This window comes from Hyaena hyaena, unplaced genomic scaffold, assembly GCF_003009895.1.
Source record: "Hyaena hyaena isolate Hyena2069 unplaced genomic scaffold, ASM300989v1 scaffold_310, whole genome shotgun sequence".
Lineage (NCBI taxonomy): Eukaryota > Metazoa > Chordata > Mammalia > Carnivora > Hyaenidae > Hyaena > Hyaena hyaena.
Window position 1 is genome coordinate 2,014,892 of NW_024080940.1, and position 13,611 is coordinate 2,028,502.

Consider the following 13,611-nt stretch of genomic DNA (forward strand, 5'->3'; position numbering starts at 1 on the left):
ACACAATGAACTCTGTTGAAGTCAAGTGCAGCCACACCAATGTGAACACAATAAAATTTGGTAGGAAGAACACATAGAAGCTTTTGTCCCAAAAAGAGCAGAGTGGCATTTCTGAGAGAGGACACAGTGTGGTCACTGATACAGAGGTACAACACAGCACAGCGTGTTAGGGTGGGTGTGACAAAGATTCTCTCTTTCACCAAATTGTAGTCAAGATCCTCTGAATACTCTTCTAGACTAGGGTTCCACCCTGGCCTGCTGCCCTGCCCTGGTCCTGCCGAATCCTCTTTCAGCTTAGAATCTGCATCTTCCATAAAATCTGTCAGTGTTGGCTGAATCAAATTGTTGAACTGGGTAAAATGCACTCATCTTAAGGACATTCAAAATATGAAATATGATTTTCAGAAATAGCTAGTTCTCTGAGTTAAGTAGAGTTTGCTTAAGACACAAAGTAATTCCATTTACCTCCTTTTTCATAGATAATTGGTTGACACTTAAACAAATAACCACCTCACAGTGCCTGTAATTAGGATGTGATAAGCCAAACAGCAGAAGATTGACATGGGTGTAAATCACATCCATAGAGCATTTAGTGTAGCTAGGCACACAAAGAATCAATACATGATCGTTGTTGGTAATAATGGTAGAAACACCTGAGTGAAAGAATCATGACATAATGAAAAGAAACATAAATGACAGATTGAACTTCACTTCAGCATCTTAAAATGTACCTCCAAATATATGTATTTTATATGTAGATCCTTATAGTGTGTCATGTTTCATGTCCATTAAACACCAACAAATATTAGATTTAAGTATTTTGCCTGTGTTTGTCATTTCTTATGTGTTATGTTATAATTATGGGGAGATTTCAAGTCACACTCACAAAATAAACTTTCATTAGGTCTGAGTATGCGAGCCTGATCCCTTAGTCTGTTTATCATTAGTCCTCTGATTCTCCAGGAAGGAAACCAATTCTTACACATATGTACATCTTCCTTCATCAAAGCTGTACTAGCGCTACTGTTTTAGAAATTACTAAAATGTGTTTGCATTTACAATTATATTCAAGTGCAACAATAATTCATAAATACTACATTGTAAGGTACAAAACAGAAATACACTTAAAAACATATCTCACACATAGCAATTTTCAATTCGATTTTTAAGTGTATTTTGTATAAACAAACGGCACCCATTATATGGATATAACATAAATGTCATTCCATTCACCTATTGATGGCATGTACGTTTTTCTTAGTCTGGAGCTATTATAAATAAAGCTTCTATGAACATTTGTGTACAGATTTTCAAACATGTTTTCATGAACTTGAGTAAATATCAGAAGTGAAAAAGCTGGATCATGTGGCAAGTGTGTGCTTAACTGAGAAACTCAGAGTGATCTTCCTATGTTGCTGCACCATTTCACATTCCCCTCAGCAATTGAATGGGTATGAGTTCCAGTAACTCTGTCATCTTGCTCACTATTGATATAGTCAGCCTTTTAAATTTTAGCCAGTCTACTACATGTGTTGTGATACCATGGTTTTATTTTGCATTAATCTAATGACTAATGTTTCAAGTAATTTTCACATGATTATTGGCCACTTGCATATCTTTCTTAGTGAAGTGTGTGTTCAAATATTTTTGTCCATGTTTGTGCCAGTTGTAGGATTTGTTTGGATATTCCATGTTTGTGCCAGTTGTAAGATTTGTTTGGATATTCTAGATAGAAGTTCTTTGTCTGAGAAATGTGCTGTAATATTTTCTCCCAGTTTATGGCTTATGTATTATCTTCTCATGCATGTCTCTAGAAGAATGAAAGTTGGTCATTTTGATAAAATAAAATTTATCAAATGTCTTCCTTTTATGATGTCAGCTTGTGGGACCTAAATAATAAATCTACATCAGACTACAATGATTTTCTTTGAGAATGTTCTAATACCAGTGTTTCCATTTAGGTCGATGATACAATTTGAGTTAATTTTTGTGTATGGTGTGCAGTAACAGTCAATGTCCTTCTGTGTATGCCATTGAATAAATATCAAAGACCATTCAGATATCAGTTGTTCCAGTACAATTTGCTGAAGAGATTTGTCATAAAACAACCGAACATGTTTGTGTGGATCTATTTCAGAGTTTTCAAGATGCACCTGAAGTGGTAGTCAGACACAAATCACAGAGAGCTTGTATCCCATACAGTGGGAGCCAGCAAAATATCTGAATCAGGGAATGATAAGATTGGCTGTCCATGCCATCAAGGCCATGCTGACATTCGGCCTAATGGAGATTTCGATCTTGGATCCAGTCTAGATTTGGATCTAGATTGGAGACATCATCCTGGTCACTGGTTGCCTTTAATCAGACGTGCTGGATGGAGTGGAGCCCAGGAAGCACCAATCACAGACTTGACACGACTGAGTCACAAGTGGTCAGAGAGGATGATGTGGTGGTAGCAGGAAAGGGAGTCATCAGCCGGAAGCATCATCCTTATATCCCTTTGTGGATTATGAGGGAAGGAAATCTTGGCTATTCTTTCTAATTACAACACAGAGAAAGCTTCAGGTCTGCCTGTCAAGGAACTATTGCCAAAAGCAAATTTCAGAGATTTCATAAGAATCACGGAAATAGGGGCGACTAGGTGGCTCAGTGGTTGAGAGTTCAACTCTTGATTTCAGTTCAGGTCATGATCTCATGGTTCATGAGAACAAGCCCCATGTTGAGCTCTGTGCTTACAATGCCAAACCTGCTTGGGATTCTCTCTCCCTCTTTTTCTGCCCCTCCCTGGTTTATGTGCTGCCTGCCAGCCTCGCTCGCTCGCTCTCTCAGTCGCTCTCTCGCTCTCTCAAAAAAATAAATAAATAAACGTTTTAAAAATTTACAGAAATAAAACCTTGAATAACACACACACACACACACACAAGTCCTCATGTGATGTGCTTGAGCTGTAAATGACATCGTGCAGCATGAAAACTCATAGAATTTCATAGACACATGGCACCAACTCATATTTTATCTAGAAAATCCTATTCTGACTTTGGCAAGCATGGTCCTCTTTCCATATCTGCAGGGAGTATTGGTAGTAGCCACTTCAGCCTCCATTTAAATTACTTCAAGATGTGGGCATAACCCCAGAAGTATTAAGGAAATAAATACTATGGTTCTGGGGCCATCTTGTATATTTACTGTTTCCTTCACTGTGTTATATTGACAAGATACCATACTTGTGAAACTTTAAGGAGTAATTTAATTTTGTCTGAAAGGGCAAAAGCAAACAAGAATATACAATTCTTTGAAAGTAAAATATATTTTGAAAGGAATCTATCACAGAGGGAGCCTACTGTCTAATAAAGGAGATCCAGAATTCAAAATAAAAAGGAGGGAAGTGAGAGCCACAGACAATAGGATGGAGCCACCACACCAGCCCTCATCAAAAAAACAAACAGCAAACAAAGAAAAACCTTGTGGTTAAAATATACTTTTTCTGATGCATGTTGCTAAGAACTGAATGTAATTCTTATACATAGAGGGTTACTCTCTGCCACATTAGGGTGGCAGACGGATGCTTTCTAAATCAACAAAATCTTGGGAATGGATATAGTCACTGGATCTAACAGCCAAGAGCTCATCCAGAGGTTTGGGATCTGCACTAGAAGTCACCATGACTACTATTTTAAGAGTGGAAACTTGAGAAGTGAATTGTGGGAAGTAAAAACCACAGCATCAGCTGTGTCCCAAAGACAAGCTCCAGGTGTAACTAGCAAAGGAGGTGCTTTTAGTCGGAGGGGACTAGGCACAAAGACCACAGGTGATGTCCTGGGAGGTCCACCCCTGTCTAACTGGAGGACAGAGGTCAGGCTTCCTAAGCTTGAGGCAAGGTGAGAAGGAAATGCAAGAGGAAGACCCAAAATGGAGCAGCTGGCCAATATCTTATGGTTGTATCATAAAAAGTGAGGAGGGAGAAAGGTCAGAGAGAATGAGAAGTGTCCAGACAGCAAGGTGAAGTAAGTAGGGCTATGTGTCTAAGGACAGGGAGTGTGAAGGAAGGCGGGCTGTCTGCTACAGGTCTGGGTCTGAGTGAGGAGGCCATTGATGAGGGGCAAGTCAAGAAGCTGAGCTCAAATTTACAGACACATAAAGTAGAACTGGGGTTGGCAGGAACTTGCATGGTGGCAGTTGGGGGTGGAGGCAGGGATATGAATATTCACTGTTTGATACGCATTAAGTTTCAGTTTGGGATACTGAAAGCACTTCTGGAATGAGTGGTAGTGATGTTTGCACAATAAAGTCAATGACTTTCCTTAAATGGAAAATTTTATACAATATAGGTTTTACCACAATTTTAAAAATAATGTGTAGATTATTTCCTAAGAACTTCTAAACAGAGGCAGAAAATAGTCAGGAGATACTGTGTTCTACCCCAAGACACCATGATGGGGAAGATAACAGGGCTGTCATATGCAGAGGAAAGCCTTCTAGAACCAGTGGCTCCCCAGACACCCATCAAGGCTGCACCCCCATCAGGCCTTCTTCAGCTTCCTGCCCCCACACAGCCACCTGGCCATAATGCCCAGCAGCTTCCTACTGAGCCACAGGGTGCCCAGGGTGGCCACTAGCAGGAACAAGATGACGTCCAGCAGGTACTACTCATGCCACGGCTGCTGCAGGGCATGGGGCTTGAGGTGGGCTGCACCCCCTGTCTGGAGGATGTGGTCCATCTAGCCCACCAGCCTCTGGGCAGGGGTGAGGGGGTGGGAGCACCTGATGATGCTGGCGGCCACCACTGCTGACTTGTACCTGTTGGCAGACACAGAGGCAGGGTGTTACTCCTGTGGCCTCAGATGTCTTAGAGACCTTGTATCACACAAACACTCTTTCCTCCACACGCACAAAAGACTCAATTTCTAGGAAAAGTTGTTGGCGTGGCCCGGCCTTGCCATAGCCTAGCTGGCTTCCATTGAAATGTTCAAACTGGTGCCTTCATGCAAAGATCCATACCTAGTGTTAAAAGCGCTAAACTATAAAACAACAACTTCGTTGTAAGGATGAATCTCTACCCAGGAGGTTTATGGCGTGCTAAAGGAAAAAGTATATATGAATATATGGGATATAACATACACCCATCTCAGGGTAGATGTCCTGGAGACCCTAATAAGATACGCAGTCCAAACTGGTTGTCAGATCATTGTGCTGAATGAGAATTTATCTAAGACATCATGGATCCTTCTACTGACTCAATTGACAGAATTTCATCCCAACTTACTTTGTGGCAGGCCCTGTTCTAGGCCCTGAGAACACAGAGTAAAACAAGAGACACACTTCTCACTCTAGAGGAACTTACTCTCTACTTTCTTGTGTGAGGGATGCACAATAAATCAAAGCAGAAAGAAATGGAGAAGTTACTGATCCTGAGAAGTGTTAAGAAGGAAAAATGAATTATGATTGAAGAGGAGTGTATTTAGCCTGTCAGACTAAGACTGCCTCTCTGAGGAGAGGATGTTGGAGATGAGCCTGATTGTCATGAAGGAGCCAGTCCTGAGAGGAGAAGAAAGGATGTACCAGGGATCAGCACTGACAGAGGGCCTGAGGCAGGGAACAGTGTGTCATATTGGGGGACTGAAAGACAACCTCTTGCCTCAGTGTAATTCAACAAAATATAACACCTTTTAGAGACTGTCACAACCCTTAGGGTAGAAATTGTTCTCAACTTCTAACCTTAATTGCCTAGTCTTGCTCTGATATCAGATGTTAGTACCACACATATATTATTCCGTGTCCTGGAAGGTTCATCTATTTCAAAAGTGTGCTACAACGTGTCCTTAGTATTTGATGGTTTAATTCAGCCTTAGTGGCCACAAACCCAGAGAGTTCCATACCTCTTGTCTTCTACGACTTCCTTCATCTTCAGAGCCAATGTCTCTGCTGTGATTTGCTTTAACTGGATAGAGACACCAAACTTTTCGGCTTCTATTCAGGCCATGTTTTCAGCCTGTTCTTTAAAAACAGGAATCCCCACCATGGGCACACCATGTTGGATGGGTTCCATTACACCATTCATCCCACCATGGGTGACAAAAAGACAGATGCGTGGGTGAGCTGTTGTAAATCAGGAACAGAACAGAATACTTCAGGGTGAAAACTTTCAGAACAGCTGATAAAGTAGCAAGGGCAGAAAGAAAATACAAATGGATCTCAAAACATGTTGAAGAAGATGGATTTGCTAATTTAGTTTAGGACACACTTGCGGGTGCATATTCCAAGATACAAGACTCTGGTCTTGTCTCTACGAGATTCTTCTGAATCAATCTGTCTAAGACTCAGAGCTCAAGGATATCTATACAGAAGAGTGGTAAGCAAGGAATATTCATCTCCTCATTTATTTATCCATCCACTCATTCACCCATCAACCAACCAATCTTCTCTCTCCACCCTGTTCCTCTCTTTTCCTCTTTCTGTTCTCTCTGTTGATACCACCCACTGTGTCTGTTTCTCCAGGTCTCACTTTCTCTCCTTCACTGTCCATTCTTTTTCCTCTTATCTTAAAACTTAACACTTTCATTGACATTACATCTCAAACTTAAACTCTATGTGCTTTCTGCTCAATTTCATAAGAAATCTTCTAAAGTAGGGAATGATGGACCACCCATGTCATTATTTCCCGTTCTTGTGTGCTCACCCCACCTTTTATAGGAGAAAAAAATAAAACAAGTATTGATAATGAAAAGTTCATCTCAAACACTGCCTCTCAACAGAGATGTGCATCAGAATCTATTGGTGTTTGGTATAAATTGGAATTATTTTCCATATCTCTGTGGGGAAATAAAAGGCAGAACTCTCTATTATAAGTTCCAAACATGTTTGTGAGCAATAATATTGGGGATGAGCCTCTGATATGGTCAGCTATTTTGGCAGTGAGGGGGGCAGCAAGGAGTGACACAAGGATAAAGAAAACCTACATGGGTGTAAGGAGATGTTACCAGACAATTTAATGGATCAAATAACTGACCGACAGGTTACTCAGCTCGACACCCAGATATTTTAGCGCACTCCTCAGACACTGTCAACTTTGAGAAAGTATGAGTACACCTTTTATAGCAATGGGAGATGAACCAATATGTATGGGAGTGTGTTCTATAATGGCACATGGCCTAATAGGTGCTCAAGAGGCCATGCAAAACAGTGGCGACATGTCCCTTCATATGTAATCTCTGAGTCCATAAACTGTTTTTATTGGGTTTGGAGAGCCTTGTGTTTAGTGACAAATATTGTAGAGTCAAAATAAAGGGACAAAAATATCACTTCTGGCTGCAGGTCTCAGGACTAGAATAGAAAGTATGAAGAAAACATGGCATTTTTAACCATTTGGGAAGTATAACTTGATTCCCAGGAATTCCAGCTGGCTGCATCATTCCTGCCCTCAAAAGATTACCTTTATCTACTAGCTGTGCCTTCTCATGATGATGGGTTGCCCAGTGGACACCTAAAGAGACATAAATGGAAAGAGAGAAGTAGATCTGGGCAGTCCTTACCCAAGAGGTCATTCTGAGGGAACCAGTCCATGATTTTTATATTCCCCGCCAATTTGACATCTTTGGGCCAGTGAGAAGGCCTACACTTCCATATCACCCCTTGAGAGAGATGAGCAAAGGCACTGTTCGTTTTCATGAGAACTTCCTGGGACTGATGTAAGCTCACAGTAGAGCCCAGGTCCACAAGTACAAAACCAGGGTCTCCAAACTTAGTGATGAAATTTTCAAATTCTTGGAGAAAAGTAAAAAATGAAAGGAGGTGAATATAGCCGTTTATGGAAACTTAGATAACCATGAAATGAAAGTCAGCTATTAACTGAATATGCTCTCCTGTCAGGTCCTAGAGCTCATTGTCTTGAAATTGTGCTCATAGTCTCAGGGACAGCTCAGTACCCTCTGCACTGTGCTCACATCTATTGTGTCTTGTGGCCTTGAAGTCATTTTTCTGAAACCTCAGGACACATCATACTATAGAAATATTTTCAATAATCAGAAATGGATGTGAAGAGAGCCTTAGGTGTCCAGCCACTACCACAATGACCCACATTGCACATGAGGCACTGAATGCATACTGTAGCACCAACATCTACCAACACCAACATGATTCCAGACATCCATGTATAACAATGTTTTATAGAAGAGAAAAGTTGAGATTATGGAAACCTCTTCCTTCACTGAAAACATGGACCCAGTACTAGGATCGTCCTTATACCTCATCCTAATCCTGGGGAGATATGGTCATTTAAGAGTGTTCCAATGCAAGACTAGAGCACTAGTACATGGGAGGGTGCCAATTGCTGTCCTGCTCCACTAGGGGGCCATAGGCCTTCTGGAGAATGAGGTAGATGTGGGAAAATATCTGTCATGTTCTCCTCATAAGCTTAGTAGCCATGTGTCCGTCTTGTTTATTGAGGTGTCTTAAAGAATGTTGGGCCTATTTTTAAAGTTTAGGTTTTTTATTGTTACATTTAAGAGTTCTTTTTATATTGTGCATATTTGTGTGTGTAAGTGTTTATTTGTATATTTTGAATAACTGTCTTTAACAGATAGGTCTGTTACAAATATTTGCTTATGTTCTATGGCTCTTCCTTCATTCCCTTGACAGTTCCTACCTGGATCAGAAATTTTAATTTCAACTTAGTACACTTACCAACTCCTTCTTTCATAGAATAGGACTTAGATTTGCATTTTAAAAGGTTTTCACCAAGGCTTCTGGGTGGCTCAGTTGCTTAAGCTTCCAACTTCAGCTCAGGTCATGATCTCACAGTTCATGGATTCGAGTCCCATGTTGGGCTCTGTGCTGACAGCTCAGAGCCTGAAGTCTCCTTTGAATTCTGTGTCTCCCTCTCTCTCTGCCCCTGCCCCACTTGGCTCTGTCTCTCCTTCTCTCTCAAAAATAAATAAAATATTTTTTTAAAAAGTTTTCACCAAACACTAGTTCATCTAGATTTTTTCTGATATCATATTTTAAAAATCTTATACTTTTGCCCTTTTCATATTTAGGTTTGTGGTCCATTTTAAGTTAATTTTCTTGAAGGGTGCAAGGTCTGGGTTTAATTCATTTTGTGTTGTTCAGACATCCATTTTACTAGCACCATATTTTGGAAAGTCTATGCTTTCTCTATACTATTGTCTTTACTCCTTTGTGAAAGATCAGTTCATTAAATTCATGTGGGTCTACTTTGAGTTTTCTATTCTATTTCATGGACTTTTCATCTAATCCATTTAATCTTTACCAATATTATACTCCCTTGATTATTGTAGCTTTATAGTAAGTCATAAAGTTGACAATATCTGTCCTCAAAGTTTGTTCTTCAACTTCAATACTGTGTTGGCTCTTTGGGGTTTTTGCCTCTCCATGCAAATTTTAAAAACTTTTAATTCGGGTAACTGAGTGGTTCAGTCGGTTGGGAGGACAACTTCAGCTCAGGTCATGATCTCACGGTTCGTGGGTTCGAGCCCCGCATCGGGCTCTGTGCTGACAGCCAGCTCAGAGCCTGGAGCCTGTTTCAGATTCTGTATTTCCCTCTCTCTCTGACCCTCCCCTACTCTCTCTCTCTCTCTCTCTCCCTCTCTGTCTCTCAGGAATAAATAAAACATTAAAAAGTTTTTTTTAATTTTTAATTAACATCCACAAGATAAGTTGCTGAGATTTTGATTAGTATTGCATTGACTGTATAGATCAATTTTGAGAGAACTAATATCTTGACAATATTGAGTCTTCCTATCCATGATTATGGGCTTTCTCTCCATTTATTTAGTTTTTTGATTTCCTTCTTTAGTGTTTTGTAGTTTTCTCAGATAAACCTTTTACATATTTTGTTGGATTTATTCCCAAGATCACATTTTTTGGTGGTTCTAATGTAAATGGTATCGTGTTTTTAATATCACATTCTTCCATTCATTTCTGATATATTTTAAAAAAAAAAAGGCTTGATTTTGTATACTTAGCCTGTATTGCTGTAATTGCTAACTAGTTCCAGAAGGTTTTTTTGGCTTTTTCAGGTTTTTGTTATTAACCATCATATCCACTATGAACAAAAGCAGTTTTATTTCTTCCTTTCTAATGTATATGTGTTTTGCCCTTTTTTTTGTCTTATTACTTTACTTATGATCTCCAGTATGAGGCTAAAATATGGCAGTGAGGGAACATACATGCCTTCTACCTTATATGTTGTCTTTTCATTTTCTATATGACGTCCTTTGATACAGAGACATTTTTTATAATAATAAAGTCCTATTCATCTATTTTTTTCTTTATTACCCATGCATTTGGTGTCACATCTACAGATCCATTGCCAAAAACAAGCCATGTAGATTCATCTTTTTCTTTTCTTCTAAGAATTTTATGGCTTTATGTCTCTATTTAGGCCATTGATCCATTTTGAGTTAATTTTGGTATGTGGTGTGAGGAAGGCTCAAAATACATTCTTTTTTATGTGAATGAATATCCAGTGTGTCAGCACTATTTTCTGGAGACAATTCTTTTCTTCATTGGTTTTGATACCCTTGTCAAAAATGAATTGGTCACAGATGTATGAGTCATCCAACTTTGTTCTTTCTGATATTGTTTCTGTTATTCAGAGTCTCTTACATTTTGATATGAAGTTGAAAATTTGCCCTTTCATTTCTATAAAATAAAAGAGGCCACTTAACTGTTGATAAGGATTAGACCAAATCTATAGATCAGTTTGAGTAGTATTCCTCTCTTCATTATATTAAGTATCACAATCCATGGTCTAGAGATATCTTTTTATTTATTTAGGTCAGGTCTTCCTTAATTTCTTTCAGCAAATTTTAGTTTCCCATGGACATGTCTTTTACCTCCTCAGTTTAATTGGATGCTGTTGTAAATAAATATTTTACTTGATTTCACTTTCAGATTCTTCATAGCCAGTATATGTAAACACAACTCATATTTGAATGTGGATATTTAACTTGCAACTCTGCTAGATTTGTTTAACATTTAACATTTTCTTTTTAGTGTATGAATTCTTTGGGTTGTCTATATTGAGAATTATGTCATGAAAATCAAGCTATTTTGACACTGTCAATTCCAAAACAGATGTCTTTTAGTTCTTTTCTTGCCTACTTGCTCTGTCTAGGGTGTATCTGAATAGTAGTGACACAGGTGGGCATCTAAGCTACCGATCTGAGGCAGCACAATTGTCTATTATAAAGAGTATGATGTTAGCTGTGAGTGTTTAATAAATACTCTTTATTGTGTTCAAGAAGTACATTTTTACCCCTAGTTTTGTGACTGTTTTTAATCAGGAAAGGATGTTAGTTTTGTCAAATATCTTTTCTAAATCTCTGACATGATGAGGTTTTTTTATCTTCTTCATTGTAATAATTGTTCTATTATGCTGATTGATTTTGTTATATTAAATCATTTATAAAATATCCTTTATGTCTTGTACAAATTTTGTCATAAGTCTATTTTGTGTCATATTAATTAGCATATAGCCACCCCTACATGATTTTTTTTTAATGTTTTATTTATTTCTAGGAGAGAGAGAGAGAGACAGCGTGAGCAAGGGAGGGTCAGAGAGAGAGAGGGAGTCACAGACTGAAACAGGCTCCAGGCTCTGAGCTGGCAGTCAGCACAGAGCCCGAAGCGGGGCTCGAACCTACGAACCGACAGACCATGACCTAAGCGAAAGTCGGACGCTTAACCGACTAAGCCACCCAGGCGCCCCTCACCCCTACATGATTCTTAAGAAGTTTCTGATTTAGGGGCGTCTGGGTGACTCAGTCACTTGAGCATCTGACTCCTGCTCTGGTCATGATCTCACAATTTGTAAGCTCAAGCTCCGAGTCGGGTCTGTGCTGACAGCTCAGAGCCTGGAGCCTGCTTCGGATTCTGTGTCTCCATCTCTCTCTCTGACTCTCCCCTGCTGATGCGCTCTCTCTCTCTCTCTCTCTATCTCTCTCTCTCTCTCTCAAAAATAAACATTTAAAAAAAGAAGTTTCTGATTTAATCCTAAAAATGAGCATTAGTACAGTTTGCCACTTCTTCAAAACATTAGTTCCTGTATCCTCTGCATTGTTTGGCCCCAACTCCAAGCATTTACCCCATTGTTCCATCTGGCTGTACTTGATCCCCTCCAGCATTACATACACGATAAGTACTACCACCCCGGGGGACCACCTAAAAACAGCTGTGCTCTCTTTTGATTATTTTAAGATTAATATAAATCTATCATTTAAAATTGAAAAGTGCAGAGCATGGCATCAAAATAAGAAGCTCCATGCTATCAATTCCTACAGAACCATTAAAAAATAATTTTTAAAAAAACCTAAAGACTGACAGCACCCCAGGCAAATGTGTAACTCTTCTCACCAAAATGGTGGATAGTTATGAAAACACCTCTGACCACACTCTCTAACCCCAGCATGTGGATATCCACATGAACAAGAATAAAATTGAACCCTCACATTATGCTATATAAAAAATTCTACTCAAAATGGTTTAAAGACTTAAACATAAGACCTGAAACTACAAAGCTCTTAGAAGAAAACACAAGGGGAAAACTTCATGGTATTGATCTTGGCAATGATCTCAATTATATAGCACCGTGCACATGAAAATGAAATATCAAACAAACAAAAAAAAAAACCAAATGCCAAAACAAACAACAACAAAAACCAAGTGGGATTACACTAAACTAAAAAGCTTCTGCACACCAAAAGAAACAATCAACAGAGTAACAGAGTAACAGACAACTTACAGAATGGAAAATACTTGTAAACCATATTCCTGAAGAGATGAATCTCCAAAAGATATAGGAAAGGCCTAAATTTCAATAGCAAAAAAAGAAATAAAATAAACATACAAACAAAAAAATCACTAAAATCTTATAACTCAATTAAAACTAGGCTAAGAACTTGAACTGACATTTATCCAAAGACAACATGCAAATGGCAAACAGATATATGAAAAAATGCTCATCAACACTAGTCATCAGGGAAATGCACATCACAACCACAAAGAGATATCAACTCATACCTGTTGGTATCGTTATCACTTAAAAACAGGAAATAACAAGTGTTAGAGATATGAAGAAATAGCAATGCTTGCATAATGTTGTTGGGAATGAAAAATGGTAAAGCCATTAAGGAAAACAGTATGGAAATTTCCCTCCAAATTAAAAAATAGAACCACCATTTGATGGATCAACAGAAGTGGCCTCAAAAATTACCCAGATGTTAGGGGAAGACAGCATGCTGGGGATGGGAGGGAGGAAGTTACCAATCAGGAAGACTAATCCCTCAGCCCCTGTGTTAGTTACTGTGGAAAATGCAGGGACTGCTGACCCAACAACATAAGAAATGGTCACATCATTCTTCAAGGATGCCACAGATCATTTCAAGTGGTTGCAAGAGAATTACAAAAATAAAATCATATTTCATGCACATGCAGAGTCACATACCACAAGGACACGCATTTCTATGTGTGACATGTTCCTGGCTGTGTATGGTGTTTTTACACTATTAGAATTCACAAAGTGGGTAAATATTGGACACCCAGCCTTGGACACTTCCAAGAAAATGTTTTTTTACAATTTGCAAGTGATTGGCC

General features: G+C 39.0%; 1 pseudogene; it reads right to left on the bottom strand.

The window, feature by feature from the left end:
* Nucleotides 1–4,520: 4,520 nt before the first annotated feature.
* On the bottom strand, nucleotides 4,521–8,131 carry LOC120242464 (annotated as a pseudogene).
* Between the last annotated feature and the right edge of the window lie 5,480 nt (nucleotides 8,132–13,611).